Source organism: Choloepus didactylus, chromosome 7, assembly GCF_015220235.1.
Source record: "Choloepus didactylus isolate mChoDid1 chromosome 7, mChoDid1.pri, whole genome shotgun sequence".
Lineage (NCBI taxonomy): Eukaryota > Metazoa > Chordata > Mammalia > Pilosa > Megalonychidae > Choloepus > Choloepus didactylus.
In genome coordinates this window covers 135,111,819-135,134,055 of record NC_051313.1, presented here as the reverse complement: position 1 = coordinate 135,134,055, position 22,237 = coordinate 135,111,819, and the positions used below count along the sequence as shown (strand labels likewise).

General features: G+C 37.6%; 1 protein-coding gene across 2 annotated transcripts in view; it reads left to right on the top strand.

Annotated features, from left to right (window-relative positions):
* RNF144B (ring finger protein 144B) overlaps positions 1–22,237 on the top strand; it is a 191,432-nt gene that overhangs the window by 120,069 nt on the left and 49,126 nt on the right. The gene's annotated exons all lie outside the window — the stretch shown is intronic.

The following is a 22,237-nucleotide window of genomic DNA, read 5'->3' as shown; positions in this document are numbered from 1 at the left end:
GCTACTAGAAATATGAACGCATGAATTTTCTGGTGACCTTATTCAAATTTTCATTCATTCGAATATTTGTTGAGTTCCTACTATGCACCAAGCGCTATACTGGATGTTGGGAATGTAAGGTAAGATATTTCTCCTTAGTGAAGATGGATACGTTGAAGGAACTATAAAAGACTGTGGTGAAATCAGTGCTGGCTAGACGTAGCAAACAACAAGGGTATCCTACCCACTCGGGCGATGGGAAGGGGGCTTCTTTGGAGCAGTGATCTTTTCCTGGGCTGAATTTGACCTCTAAACACTTTTGTCTGGACCCCAATTGGTAAATTGCAAATGATGAGTTTTATAGCTTTCTCATGAAAAATGTTACTGTGAACCTGTGTTCCCATCTGGCAAGTGTAAATGGTCCTGAGTGATGCATGCCCCCTCTAGAGGGCCGCACACCCTCTGACTCATCCTACTCCTAACCACCCTGTTGTCTTTGCTTACTGATAGGACCTGACTTTCCCCTAAATGTATCTGAATCAACTACACTTTTAAACTGAGGATGGAGTAAGAGTTGGCCAAGAAGAGGGCTGTGTAGTTCAGCATGGTGGAGGGAATGCCTGGTGCCTAATTTGCAATAATCATTATTTATCTCTGCTTTGGGAGGCCTTTTATGAGCAGGTTGTTCGTATTTATAATAAAATAAGTGCAAAAATCATCAGACAAATATGGGTTTAATGTCTTGATTTCTGAAGGAAATTGAATAGTTTAGTAACAGTGATCTATGCTTAAATTGAGGGGATTAAGAAGAAAGGAAGCATTAGGAAACAGAATCATTTATAAAGAGGCCTGGCTTACTAAACATACTTGTTTTGTTTTTTTTAACAGATAACAAGTGAAGGTGAAATAAATTCTACTCTTTCTTTCTGTGTTACTTTTGTTAATTGGTGTGTTATATTTTCAAGCTAGTTTATCTCAAATCCTTTTTTTTTTTTTTTAGGTTAAAGGTGGGGAGAAAACTTGGAGTGATTTCTAGGTCAAGTAAAGGAAGGTGATTAAAATCCCTTTCTTACGTGTTGAACTATGGGATTCAAAGATGGCAATGAGTACTATCCATTTGACCATTCATTTAAAAAATATCTTTTGAGCAGTAGCTGTGACCCATACGCTGTGCTAGGCATCTGGGATTTTTCCATGAAAGAAACAAAACCCAGTAGATCCTTGTTCTTAGGGAGTTTTTAAACTATTAAAGGAAGATAAACATTAAACAATAGAAATAATAAATAGGTAAATGATTGCAATGGCTAATTAAGGGCTATAGAAAAACAGTAGAGCAGAGTAAGGGGTTTGGGAGTACAGGGTTGAGGGTATGTGGAACTATAGGTGGCAGGGAGTAGGACTCTCGGAGAAGTGACATTTGCACCTGTTCTCCTTCCTCATTTTGTGCCAGTGTGCTACTTTGTGGGGACTGAGGAAATGGCCTTGCAACAGCAGGGCTACTTGAGCTTCCTTTGGTGTTGCTTCGTTTCTGAATGCTGTGTCTCAAAAATCATTATTTATCTTTCCCACATGTTTAGGACCCCTGCTAGTTTTTACACCAAATGAGTCAGGAGCAACATTCAGTTAAAATCAGGATGGACATTTTGGGCTGAGGTTATTGATGTTTAAAAATATGAAATTCCTTTTTTTTTTTTTTTTGCTGTGAGATTTAATAGTACAGAATTCAGGAGGATATAAAGTTTGCATCAACTTTTGGGAAAGAATGCACAAGCAATACTGGGTTGTATTTCATGTTAGGAGGGGCTGACTGACATTGACATCCTATTCATATAGCTCTTAGTTCCTAATTGAAAACAGCACAACTACTTCTCATTTCTCAAACTTCAGCAATTTGGGGGTAGGAGTTAGTACAATTACACTATTCTGTCATCTCAGCTCATACTTCCTCATTGTTGGGGAGTGCTCAAAAGCAGAAAGTTAAATGGCTTAGTGTGTTTTATGTCTCTCCACCTATCAAACTTTTTGTATCGACAAATATTAACCTTCTCGGGCTTCCTTTTACCCCTTTGCCTATTATTCTGCCAAAATAGGTAGATTTTATGTGTTCGATTACATTGGTATGTGTGAATTTGCAATTGAAATCAGACTCACTTGAAATACAACTCTATTATTTTGTAAGAGCTTCTTTTTCTTTTTCTTTTCTCTTTTCTTTCTCTTTCCTTTTCTTCTTCCTGCTTCCCTCCCTCCCTCCAGTCCTTCCTTCTGAAATTGGAAATTGGTTTAATCCTCCTCCCCACTTTAGTTTGCATTCAGATTAAAGATATCAAATGTGTTTTGGGTTTTCAAGGCTGAAGAGAAATTTGTGACATTTTCTGATATGCCATATGCTGGTCAAGTTTTAAGTGTGATTGGATGACATCTCCCAATTTTTGGCTGAAAAGACTTCTTGTGCACATCATGTATTTAAAATGGTTTTGCTGAGAACTTTTTTTTCTCGCCAGGGACAGGTCCAAATATAATGTTCCTTCTGCTTGATATGGTGCTATACTGGTTTATTTTCATAGATTTAATAAAGCTTTTGAAACATTCCATTCTTGTTCTGTCTTCTTAAGAGGAACCCTTAACCATTTTGCTATAAGCTTAAGTCCTTTTGGTTTTCCAGATCACTGAACTCCAGTTCTGGCTCTGCCCCAATCCATTTGCACAATTGGGCAAGTAATTTAATCTCTTTGGGCCTCTGATTTCTTATTTGTAAAATGAAGGTGTTAGGGCCTTTCCCAGTGTACCAAATCTGTGGTTTATTGTGCTCTGGGAGTGCAGAATAGACAGAATTTGAGCATCGGACTTAACCATTGACTATTAGCCAGCTATTCCCAACTAAAGGGAGACCTGGCCTTTACACGAGTGCCCCCTTCCCCAAAGGTGTTCCATGGAACACCAGCTCTGGGCAACAGAGATGATCCCTGAATAAGGTGTTACATATCCAATTAGTTTGGCAACTGCTATGTTTTCTAGACCCCTATTGGAGGGGTGTGTATTTGTATTTTAGAGGCTCTGCAAAATCCTGTGGTTCAAAGGAAAACAGGGAGACCCTGTTCAACTTCTCCTGACAAAGTGTTTCCATTTGAGCATTCAACCTTTTCTAGTGAAACACCTGTAACTCCACTACAACCAGTGCTCCAAAGAATCCTGCTTTGAATGATTCTGTGTAGGTACTTACTGATTTAAGTGGCATCCCAAGAAAGGAATGAGATGGACATTGCTTCAAATAAACTGTTGGTATATCTAGTTTCTTGTTAAAGGAAACTTAACATGTTCTGTTTGTGAAAATGGTTTCTTTTTGTTAAAGGAAACTTAACATGTTCTATTTGTGAAAATGATTTCTTTTAGGCTTTTTGAGCAACTCTATACAGAAGAAAGCATAGTGTAAAGCAAGGGAAGTTGAATATACAGGACAAAAATGAGCATTGCTCTCAATAGTGTGACTAAAATCATAGCCCATAGGGTGTATTATGGAGCCAAAGAGGTTGATATTTTGGGATTATGAAGAGAGTTCTTACACAATTAACTTGTTCTATTCTGACGTTTAAATATCTCGGGGTTGTAGTATGCTAACTAATGCCATGCAAAACTCTCTCCCTCTCTCCCTCCCATAAATTTAAATAACAAAAATATGAAAATTCACGCTTTCCTTTTCTGGCTTTCGCAACATACTCTTTCAGATGATACCACACAATTATAATTCAAGTGAAAGAAAAAAAATTCACAAAATTCGCTTATCAACGCAGTAAAAGTTGGTGGGTTTGCTCCCTTGTGAGCAGTATTTGTCTCTGTGATTTATTTTGTAAGCTTTTTCTGTCAGCCATGAATTAAAGAATCATGAAAACACAGTTGTAGCTTGTTTTTATAACCTAGATAGTTTCACCTGAAAAGTCAGTATATTGAGCATGGCCTATTTACGTTGCAGATTAAAGACAGGATGTGCTGAGCAAAAAGAAAATAAAGTCCAGCCATATTCTTGCCTTTTTTTCCATTACGTTTTGTTGGCTGTAAGTAGTTAGAACTCCTTTTACTATTCTTTTCTCTGAGCCAAATGGGTTTTCCAATATTTTAAAAGTGAGAGGAAATATAAAGCTTTTTAGACCAAGCCCTTTTTTTCCTTTGGGCTTGTTGGGTGACCTTTAAGAAAAGCCCACATGTGGCCTGGGAGACATTTACCGTTGTGGGGGACATTTGAAGTTTTGTGCATGTGTGTCCACATGTGTGTGCATTTGCACTAGGTTGGTAAAAAAGAATGCCATTTTCCTACTCCCACTTCCATTCCTCCCTTGCATAGTGATTTAGAGCACAGATATGGAGACAGGGATATCTGGGCTCAAATCCAGGTTCTGCTATTTAATGATGTATACCTTTGGGCAAATTCCTATGTCTCTCTAAACCTTAGTTTCCTCACCTGTAAGATGGAAGGAGAAGATGATGATAATACTTCTCTTAGATGGTGATGATAATACTGGTCTCAGAATTCTTGTTCTCTCAGATGAAATTTCTAGGAAAGCATTTTGCATAGGGCCATGCTCATAGTAAGCTGGCATTATTAGTATTCCTTTATTTTCTAAGTCCCAGGAGTATACTGGACTGTTCTATTTTCAACTATGTTGCAGAGAAAGGAAATCCTGTAAAGATTTGCCTGGCTTCCTTTTTAGCCTTTTATAAAAAGGTAATTACATAGGTGACCTTAGTCTCACTACTTTTCTGGGACACCCTCAGACCAGCAATTGGAATAGAGAGAGAAATTCCTCTGTTGGATTTTTCCAAAGAATGGCTCCAGGTGGATTTAAAGATCTAAACATAGGTTTTATGGGGAAAAACAAAACCGATATAACTTTGAAGGTAAATAGATGAGCACATTTTTGATGGTTGTAAAAGATTCAAATGAAAGAGGGTCTCAAGCTACCGTTCATTAAAGAGCTTCCTAAATGAAGAATATGGTAATATAATCACTTGTTGGTTTGATAGTTTGTAACACTTAAAGTGCCTTTTATTGAGAACTCTCTGGAACTGCAAGAAATAATGAAGCATCTTACTCCAGGCTGATGCCACAGAACAGTTTTCTGCCTCCTCTTCTGGTTGTGCATTTTGCCAACCTTTTATTGCTTGAAGCTTTCAAATCCTTCGGCTCTCTGGATTCCCATTCCAAAGGTACTGTCTTCTTTTTCTAGTAAATGGACAGAAATAAATTCCATCAGCTCAAAGCCTCTACTATCCTTTGGTTTCTGATACTAAATATACCATATTGCAAGATTAGTTTTATGCTTTCCCTTAACTTTGTTTTGGGTGATCAATAACAAGTCTGTGAATTTGTCTTTGTCTGTGAAATGACTTCAGTATACTCACTGCTTTATAACTAATGATGATGACTACAATGACGTTTGTATTTATTGGTCACATCTCTGGTTTAAAGTGCCAATTTCAGTACTGTATTTTTCCACTGACAAGTGAGCTGCTGCAGGGTCAGATGGCATCTGAGGAATAAGAGCAAATTATAACAGCATGAGAAATGGATTAGCGATGACTCAAAGAGGAGCTGGCTTCCTGGACCTGTGATCTCATCCATGCCTAATGCGCACCACTTACTTATTCAAGGAAAGTAGTAAAATGTGGCATGAGAGGCAAGGGCAGCAAAAGAAACACACCATTAAGCCTCTTAGGACTTTGTGTAACATCATAATCCTAGAATTGGAAAGGACCTTCGATTGTCCAGTCCCCCACTCTCCTCATGAAAGAAGGCCTTTCCCTGGATGCCAGTTTGCTGTAGCATTTCAGAGCATGGGTCTCACGTCTGGCTGCCCTGGCTTCATTTATTCAGTAAATATTTACTGCATCATGTATGGTTCTGATGGTCAGAATATAAAGGTGAACAACCAGTTCAGGGCCAGGTTTTCAAAGAGCTCACATTTTTAGTGCAAGGAACAGCACTAACAAGTAAATACAGAAGTCGGATGATGATATGTGTTCTGAGAAAAAATAAAGTGGGTGAAAGGAAATAGGGAGTGCTACAGAGAGGGGTAGATTCAGATGGTCAGGGAAGTCTCACTGATAAGGTATTACTTCCATTGGAGCTCTGGTGGAAATGAGGGAGCAGACACATAGATATCTGGTAGAAAAGACTCTTAGGCAGAGGAAAGCATTGTGGGGGTTCTGAGCTGGTAGTGTGCTTGGTGGGTGCAGATACAGCAAGGAGGCTGGTGTGGTTGGAGAATGTGTGGGGAGGAGCAGAGAGCAGTAGATGATGCAGGCAGAGAGGTGGTGGTGGTGCTAAACACGTAGGTCCTTGTAGGATACTCTAAGTGGGTATTGACCACAGAGTGGTATGACCTGACGGTGTTCTAAGTGGATCAGCCTGGCTGCTACACAGACAACAAACAAGGATGCAAATAAGGGGACAGTATGAAAACAAGAAGACTAATTAGAAGGCAAATATAATAATTCAAGTCAGAGATGATGGTGGCTTGGACCAGCAGGTGGTAGCCATTAATGTCTTTGAGCAGTAACTTCTAAGGGGATAATCATAAACCATCATAAATAAATAATAAGTATCTCACAGCTCATCGCATACTGATACGTGGTTTGCAGAGTTCAGCTTTGGCAGGGGTATGCTTTTAAAAAAGGGTTCTCTACAATCATCTCTACAGAAATCATCTCATAAAGTTACAGAGAAGATTCCATTAGCTAATCTAGGTAAAACACTTAGTACGGTGCCTAGAATTAGCTAGCATGCATAGCTCTACCTGTTTTAGAGTGATCATCCAGCTTCTGCTTGAAAACCTCCAGGAATGGGGCATACCATACGCTGGCTAGTCAATTATTGGGCATTGTAATTCTAAACTAGCTTTCCTTCTATATTCATTTAAAACCTGTTTCTATAAAAATTCGACCTATTATTGCTTGTTCTGCTCTCTGGAACAAAACTGATTGAAATCTAATTTTTATTCTATTCACTAGCTTTGTAATTTTGAATTAATTTGTATTAATAGGTATTGATTAATTTGTAATTAGGTTTATTATTGATGCATATTGATTTGTATTAATTAATTTTTTAAATGCAATTTTATTTAGATATGTTCACATAACATACAGTCCTTCAAAGTCGGAAGGAAAGGACACAGCTAACTTCTTTCTTCCCTTCAACTGCCAACTCAGAATCTCTTTCAATCCCATACTGACTTTGGCTAAATGCAAAGTTTTTGGTGACCAATTTAAGGCATACTGAAGGGGGGTATAGAGAAGTAAATTAAAATAATAGTGAAACCTCAGTTGCCTGTTTCCCTGCCTCTTATCCCATTGATCAAAGCCCTTTTCCTTCCTCTCGTCTTTTTCAAAACTAATTTTTAATTACAAATGCAATACTGGTTGTCTTTAAAACAAAACAAAAACCCCTCAAACAGTACTGAGTTTTTGATCCATTTACCTATACCCACTTCCAGATTCTTTACCTGTGTATAAATTAACATGTAAATATGTATTAATCCATAACACTTAATAGAGAAATGGGATCTTTATCAGTAGATACTTTTCTTTAACTTGAGTTTTGCAGATTTAGTTTAATGTACTGTAGATTTGTTTCTATGTAAGAATATACAGATCTGATCCTTCCCTTCTTAAGTATTGTATAGTGTTCCATGGTTAAGTTTTATCAAAATTTGTTTAACTAGGCCTCTCCTAAAAATGGACTTTTAGGTTGTTTCCAGTGTTTGCTATTATAAATGAAAACATTTGTACTTGTATAAATGTGAAAAATATATCTCTCTAGGATAAATTCCTATAAGTAGAATTGCCTAGTCCAAAGGCATATGCCTTTTAAATTGGTATGTGTTACCAAACTACTCTCCCAAACTGTTGTACCAGCAGCAGTCCCATGAACAGTGTAGAAGAATTTCTTCCCTTGACAATCTGGGTGTTTTCAAACTTTTTCACTTTCTCTAATCTGACATGCGAAAAAGAGCATATCTCATTGTTTAATCTTTGCTTCCTCTTTTAAGGAGGAAGTAAATGGTAGCAAAACACGCTCATCTCGTGAATTTATCTCTAAAAAATACAGTATGTCCAGTGCTAGTGCAGTTTCAGCTGATTTTACCACTGATATTCACAGTACTAAATTAGAAAAATGGGCCATTTCTAGAGACATATATTACATATAGTAGGCATAAATGAATGAATCAATAAATAATGCTCATAATCATGGTCTAAGTCAATGAGAGCAGTTCTATTACATAAAAAAGTTTATGTTCAGTGACCACATGTTACTAAGTAAGAAAAGGAAATTTAAAATCTTTAAGTAAGTTGATGACAAAAAGGTTGCTCATTAACTAAAAATTCAATTAATTTCTAAAACCCAATTTTCTGAAAATCTAAATGGTTGATTCTGATGTGGATTTTCCAGATATGCAAAGTACCTCTTTGAATCAGGTTAGACATAGTGGTTCATTTCCATGGAAATAGCTCTGTGTTAACCAAAAGCCTCAATGGTTTTTAAATTATTTCCCACTCCTCAGTGAAGAGGTCCCTCCAGTTTGGCTCTTCTGGAAAGTGTGTGTGAATTACTAGCTGTGTGAATTCAGGGTGTTCATTCAATCTCTTTGACTCTTGCTTTACTCATCAATTAAAAAAGAAGGAAGGGAAAGCAGGGGCATTTGAGTACCTACCATATAATATATATTATGCAAGGAGCCTACTTAAAATTTTTTTTTTCATTTACTCTTACCCTCCGTTTTACAAATAAAGAAACCAGGTGCAAGGTTACGTAACTTGTCCAAGATGTATACTCTTGATTCCTGGATCACAAAGTTGTTTGGATAAAATAAGATCAACCGTGGGGAAAGAACATAATGTACCACCTAGAGCATAGTACGTGCTCCTTGAATTTTGTTAGCATGAACAATGCCCGTATTAGGTTTTTATGATCCTACCTGTTATTTTCTAAAGCTTGACAATGAATGGCCCATGTAAATGCAAAACTAACAAGTTACTGGTTTTTTTTTTTTTGCATGTAAAACTTACTCAGTATAAGGAATGTGAAAGGAACAAATGATTAGAAAATTCCAAGGAGGTTTCCAGAGAACAGAGAGGGTATAATCTGAATATGCTGGTGGCTGTGGCCCAAACTGAAGGGGATGGAGCATCTGCTATGTGCAATGAATTTTTGACTGTGTGACTTCAAGCAAGTTATTTGAGATTAAGAGACCTGGTTCACACAACTGGAAGCTCCCAGTGCACTTTGTGTATATTCAGATTTTGATACTGGGGTCAAGATTCAAGCTCAGGATGGGATTGATGCTTTCCCAAAGTCTCCTCCCCACTCCTCCCCACATTGGGTTTGTGGAATTTACTGCTGTTTCCAACAGAAACTCAGTCTGGGAGTTGTTTCCAAGTGATTCCTGTGTGCTGAGGATAATTCATGGGTGGCTCTATAGCTCAGAGACCTTTAATGAAACTGGAAAATAAATATTTTATAGCTACAACATCTGCTTTTCCTAGGTAGTATGTTAAATATAGGTTGTTTTAATTTGGAATGGTATCTAGCGTTTGAAAAACTTTATTTTATGGTTTATGGTATTGATAACCTTCAGAAAAAAATAGTGTTTTCAATTTGTAAAGATAGTATTTTCTCATGCTTTAGTTCTAATAACATGGACATCATCATGATGTTATTGGGAAAATAAGCGAGATGTATCTCAATTAGACCTTGGTTTAAATTGCAACTTCTGTATTTATTAGTCATGGGAACTTAGGGCAAGTTACTAAACTGCTTTGTGTAAAATGGGGATAATAATAGTCTGAGATGCTATAAAGATTAAGTGAGATAATTTTGAGACATATACCATAGCCGTTATAGAGCTTGAATAGTGTTTTCATTCCAGTCATCTTCCCCCCTTCCTTTGCCTCCCATATAAATACTTTTTTTAATTCTAGGGCAGTGGTTCTCCAGGTGTGGACCTCAGACCAATGACATTGGCATCACTTGTGAACTTGTTAGAAATATTAGACCTACTGAACCCAAAACTCTGGTGATGGGACAATATGAGTTTTAGTACATCCTCAATACACAGGTCTAGGGTATTTGTGGAGCACTTTGTTGGTGAAGAACTTATTAATTGCTCACTATCATGTATTTTGAAGTACATATGTTCCCTCTGTCTCTTTTGTAACAACTGACACATATTTGTGAAGCAACTGGTCAGAAGACTTTGATTTATGATCTTTGCCTTGATAGTCCAGTTTATTAGAATATGGTGCTGTATGAAAACATTTGGAAGGTGGCGTTCAAGGATAGTAACTAGGTTAGACTTTTAGCAAGAGAGTCAAGAGTAGTCTTGAATATGTAAGCATATGGATTTACTTAGAGAAAGGGAGACAGAGACTGGTTCAAATTATGGCAATTAAAAAAAAAAAAAAAACACTACATAAAAAACCCCTGATTTCTAGGAACTTACTTTTTAGGAAATGTCAAAAAAAATTAACATTTTTTTTTTTTACCAGAATAAATTCTCGGAGGAAAATGATGAAGGAAGGGATGATCTCATTTTGTTGTCATCTGAATTGTAAATAGAAAGATATTCCGATCTTGCTATGGAGTCACTGAATAAAATTACTTCAGATTAATTTTGAATAAAATAGGGCTTCTAAAATCCAACTTGGTCATTGCCCAAACTTTTCTACTTTTTCAGAATCACATTTCTTAAATCTAATAGATTCTCTTATAAATGTAGCCATGGAGGAAGCCTGTTTAAGACTTAAGTCTGTTCTAGACTGATAGTGCCCTGTTCCTAACCTTTGTGCCATGTAGAGAAATAGTAGCCGCTTTAGGAAACTCGAACAACATCTCTGTTGTCCAGCTTTTCCATCACTGATGTGTGCTCTTTTGAATGTTGGTTTTATAGATTATATCCCGTAGGGAAAAAAATGTACTAGATGATGAGTTAGCCTCATTCTTTCATTCACACAGTGTAAATATATTTTTTCAATTCAAAAATGTAGATTGTCATTAATATTGCTATCATTAGCATTAATTAATAAGATTTTATTTTACTTTAATTTTTTCAGACCCTAATGTTAGTAATTATTATTTTAATTTATCATAATTTATTAATACACTGGTTTAAAAACTGCTACAGATATTGGGATTTTATTTTAAAAATAATAAAAGATGATTCTTGCTTTAAGGAGCACTAAATGCTGGGATTTGGTGAATAGTGTATTTTCTTTTCTTCTTAGTTTTTAAAAAACTTCTAAAAGTTTATCAGAAAATTTTTCCAACATACGTTGCAAGTGAAGGAATTTTGCAGTTATTACTCATATACTGACCACCTCTGAGATCCAGTTGTTAATTTTTTATGCTATTTCCTTTATCATATATCTATCTATTTATCCCACTATATTTGCATGGTGTAATGTTGGCACTCACTGTGAATTCTCTAGTAGAACATAAGTACCTAGTGTGTTTTCTTAGGTTAGACTTAATGGTTGTTTTTTTTAAGCAGATAACTTGCACAGCCCTAAATCATGTCAAAACTGAAGGTGTTTCTTGACCTTTTATTAATTTGTGTTTTGTTCCTTTATGTGTTGCTGAGACGTGTGCATTCTGAGAGATTCAGAGGGGATAACTGAGAATTCCAGTAGATCTCTCTTTAGTGCATAAGGGGAGGTAGAAGAAAGTGATGAATAAACAGAGTGGAATCTGCCAGTGTTTAATCTAGGGTGTACCTACTCTCGCTGCCTGCACTGGGGCCTGTCTGCTGTGTGTTGGCAATTATAAAGTCTAATGTTTCTTTGGAAGAAATGGAAGGATATAAACTCATTTTCTTTCTTCTGGAACCATTGCTTGTTTTTCTGGGTCTCCTGGGCTGTATGATAGCACCTGGCAGAGGTGGTTCTCTTTGGGACCAGTATAAGAATTGTAGCCTCCCTCTGTTAAGAAAGGCAGCACAGATGAAAAAAGGGGAGAGCCTCTGAAAGGTCAGTGGAAGAGCTATTGAATTACTCATGTTGGAAGCAGAGCTTTCTGATGCTAGTGCCTGCTCACTGCTCTGATTGAAATATTCTTCCAGTTTTGCAGATGTGACTGGTGTCCTGTAAGGACTGGACGAGGCTGCAGCATTTCCAATGGCTATCCCTTCGGAGCTATTTCTGTCACCGAGTTTCTGAATTTAGATGTTTCATGATCACTTGAGATAAAGATAGAAGTGTTTGATCACTCTTGCTTGGTAGAAACTTGAGGTGCTTTTGATTGGGGCCCGGATTTAATCTCCCATATTGAATGACTGTTTTCAAACTTACAAGTTGGAACTGACTACCCTTTTCCAGAAAAAGTAACAGCACTATTTTGGGTTAAAGTATTTAAAGGCTCTTCATCAGAGCTTTAAGTTTTGTATTTATAATTTCCCCTTGAAGTTCCCTTTACTGTGTATTTCTTCAGTGACTGGCTGTATGCATTTATTCTCCATAGAGATATTGGTGAGGCAGTAGTCCTCCATCCTCTGGAGCTCAGTGTGGTTCAACGTTAATAAATGACTTAAAGGCAGTGATGAGGGACCAAAAAGTATCTTCCTTGATTAGAACTGAAGGCCTGGATAGTACTGAATAATTGGTTCTCAAACTTGCTTGCACATTGGAATCACTTGGATAGTTTAAAAATATGATGCCAGTTCAGCAAGGTTACAGGCTACAAGATCAATATACAGAAATCTATTGTATTTCTGTGTAGTAGTAAGGAACATTGTAATAATGGTATTAAGAAAACATTCCATTTATTAGAGCATCAAAACTAATAAAATAATTAGGGATAAATTTAATGAAATAAGTACAGAACTTATACTGTGAAACCATAAAACAATGTTGAAAGAAATGAAAGAAGACCTAAATAAATGGAAAACATCCCATGTTCATGGATTGGTAAACTTAATATTGTTAAGATGACATTACTTCCTGTGCTGGTTTGGATGTATTATATCCCACAAAATGCCATGTTCTTTAATGAAATCTTGTGGGGGCAGACATACTAGTGTTGATTAGGTTGGAACCTTTGGATTGGGTTGTTGCCATGGAGATGTGACCCACCCATGAAGGTGTGGCCATGCCCATTCACCGTGGGTCTTGATTAGTTAACTGGAGCACTATATAAGCTCAGACAGAAGGAGCTCACTACCGCAGCCAAGGGAGACATTTGGAAGACGGCCATTGAAAGTAGACTTTTTCTACTCCAGAGTTTGCCTCGGAGAAACTAAGAGAATACCCCCAGACGCCTGGAGAGAAATGTCCTGGGAGAAAACCATTTTGAAACACAACCTGGGAATAAAGGAAGAAGAGGCTAGCCACATGCCTTCCCAGACAACAGAGGTGTTCCAGATGCTACTGGCCATTCTTCTGTGAAGGTACCCTATTGTTGACACCTTAGCTTGAACACTTTTGTGGCCTTAAACCTGTAACTTTGTAACCAAATAAACCCCCTTAATAAAAGCCAATCCATTTCTGGTATTTTGCATAATGGAGCATTAGCAAACCAGAACAGTCCCCAAATTGATCTATAGATAAAATGCAATCGCTATCAAAATCCCAGCTGACCTCTTTGCAGAAATTGACAGGTTGATCCTTATATTCATCTGGAAATTCGAAGGACCTAGAATAGCCAAAACAATCTTAAGAGGAACAAAGCTGGAGAATTCACATTTCCTGATTTCCAGATTTACTAAAAAGCAACAGTAATCAAGACAGTGTAGTATTAGAAAAAGGGTAGACATATAGATCAATGGAATAGAGTTGAGAGTCCAGATGTAAACCCTCACATTTATTGTCAGTTGATTTTTTAACAAGACTGACAAGACAATTCATAGGGAAAAGAATTAGTTTTTAACAAATATTGCTTGGGCAATTAGATATCCATATTCGAAAGAATGAAGTTGGACCCCTACCTCATACTGTAGATAAAAATTAATTCAAAATAGATCAGAGACCTAAATATAAAAACTAAAACTTTGAGGAAGATACAGGAGTAAATTTTTGTGACCTTGGATTAAACAAAACCTTCTTAGATAAGAAGAGAAGAAAATCTTAGGAAAAAAAAAAAAACAAACAGGTGACAAAAGAAAATACAGATAAATTGGCTTTCATCAAAATTGAAAACTTTTGTTCTTCCAATGGAAACTATCAAGAAAATGGAAAGACAATCCACAGAATGGGAAAAAATATTTCCAAATTATATATCTGACAGAGTACTTATACCTAGAATATATGAAGAACTCTTAACAATCAATAATAAAAAGACAAAGCAATTAAAATATGGGGAAATGATCTGAATAGACATTTCTCCAAAGAAGATATATAAATGGGCAGTATGCACGTGATTAGATACTCAACATCATTAGCCATCAGTAAAATGCAAATCAAAGTCACAGGAGATACCACTACATACACACAGAAATGGCTAGAATTAAAAAGGATATACAATAATAAGTGTTGACAAAGATGTGAAGAAATTAGAACCCTCATACACTGCTGATGGGAATGTAAAATGGTGCAGCTGCTTGGAAAAGCAATCTGGAAGTTCCTCAAAAGGGTTAAGCATAGAATTACCATTGACCCAGCAGTTCTAATTTTAGGTGTATAGCCAAGAGAAATAAAAACATATGTCCACATAAAAATTTGTACACAGATGTTCATAGGAATATTCATAATAACAAAAAAGATAAAATTAACCCAAATGCCCATGAACTGATGATTTGATATGTAAAATATGGTATATCCATACAATGGAATATTATCCAGCTGTAAAAAGGAATGAAATACTGATACATGCTGCAACATCAATGAATCTTGAAAAAATTATGCTACGTGGAAGAAGCCATTCACAAAAACCACATCTTGTATATTTCAACTTATCCAGAATAGGCAAATCCAAGAGATTTCTTGATTTCTTTTGGGGACTGATAAAATGTTCTGAAATGATTGTCCTGATGGCTGTACACCTTTTTGAAGAAATGAAAAACCACTGAATTAAAGTACACTTTAAATGGTGAATTGTATGGTATGTGAATTATACTTCAGTGAAACTGTTACATATGCAAAAATTACTGATGACTGGGCCCTTCAGAGATTCTGAATTAATTGGTCTGGGGCATGGCCTGGGAATTGAACTTTTAAAAAGCTCTCCAGGTGATTTATTGTACAGCCAATGTATAGAATCTTTGTCTTAGATCTTGCCACCTAAAATGTGGTTTGCATGCCGGCAGCATCACCGAGACCTGGGAGCTTGTACAGGATGCAGAATCTCATGCCTCACCCCAGACCTGCTGAACAGAATCTGCATTTTTAACAGTGGTTTGCATTCAAGTTTGAGAAACATTGCCATGTGCTGTATATTAACAGGTGAATACTGTCTCTGAAGTTCACTACCCTCCTGTTTGTGTGCTCCCCTTCTCTACCCAGGGCTTCCCTGTAAATCTGCCTTTCCCAGTACTGTCCCATAGTTTCCAGTGTTTTGGATCTGTCTTATATTCTTTTTTTCAGGCACCTGTCCTCTGCTAGGGAGCCACTGGTCCATTTGGCTAAACTGTATTAATATATGCTCCTGCCATATTTACTTGTGAATGGTGATAGGAGCTTTCTAGAGACAAGGTTTTAATTGAAGAAATATAAAGGTTGAAATTTCTGTTAATGTTGGCAGAGTGGAGAAAGAGTGGAGAAAGTATGATTTTGAGGGTGCATAATCATATATACTATCAACCCCGATTATATTAAGTGCTACAAAAGAGAGAGAAAGAGTACTTACAGTCATGGAGGGGTTTTAAGTAAATGTGAGAACGTATCAGCCTTAGATTTTTTAAAAGCTCCTTCTGCCTGCAATGTGGATAATTAATTAGAAAGAGGCAACAATAGATGCCAGACAACCAGTGAATGGGCTAAGGCAGAAGCCCGGGAAAGAGGTAGTGACAACTGGACCTTGGGTGGTGACAGAAGAGACAGTTCTAAGCAATATTTAGGAAATGGGATTTGATAGGACTTGGTGATTGATTAGGGTTCTCCAGAGAAATGGAACCAACAAGATATAGTGTGTGTGTGTGTGTGTGTGTGTGTGTGTGTGTGTGTGTATGTAAATATTAAAAGACATTATAGGAATTGGCTCTGGCAAGCATGGGGATTGGCCAGACTGAATTCTGTAGGGTAGGCTGCAAGGTAGAAACTCCAATGAAGGTGAAGTTGACTAGAAACCCAGGAGAACTGGCTGGCCAAAGTAAACAGGACTTTTTAAATCCTCATTTCTGGCTTTATGACCTCCAGCTGATTGGTTGAAGAGAACCTTGCAGTGCTGAGAGTAATTTCCTTTGTTGATTATAGATGCAATCAGCTGTAGTAGCAATCAACTGACTATAGGTACAAATCCATTTATGAAATAACCTCACAGCAACAATCAGGCCAGTGCTTGCTTGACTAAACAAGTAGACACCATAGTCTAGCTGTTTTAGTTTGCTGAACCTGATGAAATGAAATATACCAGAAATGGGTTGGCTTTTACAGTGGGGATTTATTAACTTATAAGCTTAACAAATGTTGAGTCCATGAAAATGTCCAAATCAAGGCACCAACAGGCAATCTGGCGATCCTGGCCTCCTGTGTCACATGGCAAGGCACATGGTGGTGTCTGCTTGTCTTTCTTTCCTGGGTTTTGTTGCTTTCAGCTTCTGGCTGCTCCATCTGTGGCTTTCTTTCTGAGCTTCTGTTTGTGTCTTTCTCTCTCAGCTCTGTCTTCTATTTCATGCACTTATAAAGGGCTCCAGTAAGAGGGTTCATACCCACCTGGGGCACACCTCAACTGAACTAACCTAATCAAAAGGTCTCACCCACAATAGGTCTACACCTACAGGAATGGATTAGTTTTAAGAACATCATCTTTTCTGGGGTCCATAAAACCTTCAAACCATCACACTAGCCAAGGTGACCCATGGAATTAACTATCACAGGAATTTATTGTCATGCAACAAATTTATTTTGTAGTACCTTCTACATATTTTTCGAGAACATATCAGACAGCAAGACAAAGACCCTGTTCTTGTAGTTATCTTCTAATGGGGCAAACATACAGTATGCAAGAAAGTAATATCACAATGAAAAGTATTGTGAAGAAAAGTAAAGGTGGGGGTTGACATTTTTAGTTGGGGAAGACTTATCTGAGGAGTTAATATGAGCAGCAGATCCCTGGAAGGAAGGGAGGAGTGAGCCATCCGAGGGAAAGAGTATTCCAGGGAGAAGAAATGGCAGGTGGAAAGAAAGGCCTTATGACAAGAGCAAGTTTGGCATGTTGCAGAAATAGTGAGAAGGCCCATATTCCCAGAGTAAGATGGTGGAAATGAGGTCAGAGTAGTAGGTAGAAGTTAGAAAACATAGGATCTTGTAAGCCAAGGTAAAGTGTGAGAGGTAATCTAAATGAGATGGAAATCCATTGCAGGGTTTTGGGCAGAAGAATAAAATGTGACTTACATTTTACACTGATGTACAAAAATCACTCGGCCCGCTTTGCAGAATGGATGCCAAGAGACCAGAGAGGAAGCTTTTGCAGGGGTCCTTGAGATGGGTAATGGTGACTTGGACTGCAGTGGGTGGTAAGTAGTGGTTAGATTTGGAAAGTGTTTTTGGTTATGGAGTTTCAGGAAAAGAGGAATCAAGAATGACAATTTTAAACAGTCAACATTGTACTTAATTAGTCTGGTAGAAAATAGAAGCATTTTTTTTTTGGCCAAGCAGGGTCATATACAACAACTAGGATTGGTGGTGCCATTTACTGAGATGGGAAGCCTGAGGGTATGGGAAGCAAGTTTGTTGGTATTTGGGGGAAGGTGAAATCAAAAGCTATGTTAAGAGAAGTTTCATGGCTCTGTGCCTTCACTGAAGCTTCAAACTACCAGCAAGAACTGGCAGGAGAATATTTCCTGAAGTTCGAAAAAACAGCTAAGGGACCACAGTAACAGGGCAAGTGCTGAATCAAGTAAAAGGACACTTAAAAGTAGGAGGATCTCATGGTGCCCTAGCTGGCCCTCCACCTTCCTTCACTGGATCAGCACAGAGGTGGCCCATGTTCCCAATGCAGATCCCTGGTCCTGGTTCCAGAGGGAGCAGAGTAAACCTCATGTATCTACTAGGTGCTTGCATGTCTGGCCCAATCTCTCTGGTAGTGGCCTGAGGGACTTACCAACCAGAACTTGCCCTGTGTGTAGAAAATGGCTCACAGAGCTCTTCTACAGAACTCTGTGAGAGAGCAGTGAAGTTGTGCTGCCTGTGGCAAGGGATTACTGGTTGTGGGATGTACACAGTGCAGTACTCAGGACTGTGAGGAAACTGTTTCCTTGGAAGAGGGGACATTTGGAACCATGTAAATGGGGGAATTCCCATGCCCAAGATAAGACGCATGTGCATAAAGGATTAGGGAGGCCCCTATGCTCTGACCTGGTGCTATTCTCTAAACTCATGTGGATAAGCTCTGAAATGAGAGCACTCACACAGGTCCATCTGCAAGGATTGGGAAAGATGTTCTCTTTTTTCCCTTCTTTTCTTTTCTTTTTGTTATTGCCTGGCATTTAAGGAAAGCTCTGTAATAACATTAGCTGGATATAAGCTTAAGGAATAGATGCTTCAGAGTCTAAATTTCAGCAATTACACATTAAAATATTAAAATGTCCAGGTTTCAACAAAAGATTACAAGACAAAAAAACAAAAACAAAAACAAAAACAAAAACAGGAAGGGATGGCCCAGGCAAAGGAGAAGATTAAAGCATTAGAAATCATCAATGAGGATCATACCTGAGGTATTCCTGACAAAGTCATGTTTAAAATGACCTTAAATATGTTCAAAGAGTTAAAGGAAAACATGGGCAAAGACCTAAAGGAAATCAGGAAAAACATAGATGAACACAAGAAGAATAACAATAGAGAGATGAAAATTATGAAGAGGATCCAAAGAGAACTGATGACCACAGTAACAGAAACTTAAAATTCCCTAGAGGGTTCAGCAGCAGATCGAAGCTGGCAGAAGAAAGAATCAGTGAACTTGAAGATATGACAATTGATATCATTCAGTCTTAGAAGCAAAAACAAGAAAGAATGAAGAAAAGTGAACAAAGTCTGATGAACCTGTGGGATACCATCAAGCATACTAATGTATGCATTGTGGGCATCCCTGAGGAGGAGAAAGAGAGAAATGAGCAGAGGGAATGTTCAAAGAAATAATGGCTGAAAGATTCCTGAATTCAATGTAAGACATGAATATACACATCCAAAATGCTCAACAATCTCCAAAGAGATAAACCCAAATAGATCCATATAACACCATGATATAATCAAATTGTCAAATGCCAAAGATAAAGGGAGACTTCTGAAAGCCATAAGAGAGAAGCAACATGTCACATACAAGAGAGCCTCAATAAGATTAAATGCAGATTTCTCAGTGGAAACCATAGAGGCAAGAAGGCAGTGGGTAGACGTATTTGAAGTGCTGAAAACAAAAAAAATGCCAGTCAAGAGTTCTGTATCCAGCAAAAATGTCTTTCAGAAATGAGGTGGGGATTAAGACCTTCCAGATAAACAGAAGCCTACGGGCTTCATACCGCCAGACTGTCTCTACAAGAAATGCTAAAGGTAGTTCTACAGGTTGAAAGGAATGGACACTAGACAATTGACTGAGGCCAAATGAAGAAATAAAGATCTCCAGTAAAGATAATCACATTGGTAGATATAAATACCAGTACTATTGTATTTTTGCTTTCTAACTCCACTTTTTACTTCCTATTGTATCTAAAAGGCAAATGCATAAAATATAATTATAAATAAATGGTTTAGGACTCATAATATATAAATATGTAATTGATGACAAGAACCACATAAAGGTGGGGGAACAGAGGGGTATAGGAACTTAGTTTAAGAATGCTATTGAAGTTAAGTTGATATCAAAACAAAGGAGGTTGTTATAGATTTAGGATGTTAAATTTAACCCCAAGGCTTAAACCACAAAGAAAATATCAGAGACTAGCAAACTCATAGAGACAGAAAGTAGAGTACAGGTTACCAGGGGCAGGGGGAAGAGGTGAGGGGGAGTTAATGCAAAATAAGTACAGGGTTTCTGTTTGAGGTGAAGGGAAGGTTCTAGTATTGGATGGTTGTGAGGGTACTGCAACATTGTGAATGTGGTTAAACTCACTGAATGGTGTGCTTGGAAGAGGTTGAGATGAGAAGATTTTTGTTATATATATGTCTCCACAATTAATAAAAAAGAAAGAGAAATTAAGGAGATAATTACAAATGCAATACATGATACTGGATGGGATCTAAGAGAAAAGTCTCAAAGGACATAATTGGGACTTAAGAAAAAAAGCAGAAGATAAAATGGAAGCTTTATATCCATGTTAAATTTCTTGGACTTGATAACTGCCCTTAAGGCAATTATGTAAGTGAATATCATTGTTTATAGTAAATGTACATGAATTATGATGTCTATAACCTGCTTTTAAATGTTCAAAGAATAGAAAGACAGAATGATGTAGCAAAGGTGGCAAAATGTTAAAATTGTTGGATCTCAGTATCTGGGAGGATGGGGGTATGTTGGGGTTTTCTGCAGGGGGTTTATATTATTTTTGCAACTGTTCTCTAAATTTTGAAAGTATTTCAAAAAATATTTTTTAAAAAAGCTCTTAAGACAAGTTAAGTTTGACATAGTGATTAGACACTAGGGAAAGATGTCAGTAGGCGTTTATTGGATATTGGGTAGGAGAGAAAAGGTGTCTTGAATGACTCCCACGTTTCTGGGTTATACAACCGGGAGATGGAAGGGCCGTTCACAGAGATAGAAAACTCAGGACAAGAGCTGGACTTGGGAGGGAGGACCATGAATTCAGTTGTGGGCTTAAGTCTGAGGTTCCTTTGAGCTATCCTAGATACGTTAAGTAGCCAGTTTGATTTACAGATTTGAAGCTCACAGGAGATGCCTGGAAGAGAAAACTTGGGATTCAGTGACCTGCTGATTAGGATTCAGCCAGGAAAGCGGAAATCACTCCAGGTCTTTTAAAAAGGAAGTTTAACCCAGGCGATTGGTTATCAAGATAATGGAAGACTGAGAAGCTGAATAGGACAGTGAAGCCCCTGAATGTTAGCAGCAGCAGGAAGCCACTCTTACACCCAGGGAAGATTCCATCATACATAATCCATAGGCTCTCAGAGTTGAAAGAGACCAGACAAGTCATCTGGTTCACCAGGTGTTAAATCCTTGGTTAAATCCCATGTGGATCTTTGATGGTTGTGGAGTGATCTTTGAGGAACAATCCTTCTTATATATGACCCTGCGTGGCTTAAGAATACTCCTATAGGAGAAAATTAAAAAGTATTTGAAAAGTACCCTTGAGAGTCTGGGGAAAAACATGGAAATATTAAACTTCCTCACCTGGGAATTCCTGATATTACCACAAGCATTAGGGAATCCCAATTTAATAAGTCAAGCCCTTGATCCTGGGACTTGCCCTTATGAAACTTATTCCTGCAAAGGAGAAGCTAAGCCTACTAATAATTATGCCTTAGAGTCACCCCCAGAGAACCTCTTTTGTTGCTTTTTCTCTCAGCCAACCTGTGAATAAATTCACCATCCTGCCTCCTACATGGGACATGACTCCCAGGAGTGTAAATCTCCCTGGCAATGTGGGACATGACTCCCAGGAATGAGCCTGGACCTGGCATCGTGGGATTGAGAGAGACTTCTTGACCAAAAGGGGGAAGGGAGATAAAGCAAAGTAAAGTTTCAGTGGCTGAGAGGTCTCAAATAGAGTTGAGAGGTTAATCTGGAGGTTATTCTTACGCATTATATACATATTTCTTTTTCGTTTCTAGTAACAGAATAGCTAGAAGGAAATACCTGAATCTGTTGAATTGTAATCCTCTAGACTTGATTCTCAATGATAATTGTATAACTATGTAGCTTTTATTGTATAATCATGTGATAGTGACAACCTGGTGACTGACACGCCTTTTAACCAATGTATGGGCAGATGAGTAATAAAATAATGACAAAATATATAAACAATAGGGGAGGATAAGGGGTATAGGATGGTTTGGGTGTTCTTTTTCATTTCTTTTTGTATTTTTTATTTTTTTTTCTTTATTTTGGATTAATGAAATGTTTGAAAATTGATTGTGGAGATAAATGCACAACTATATGATGACACTGTGGGCCACT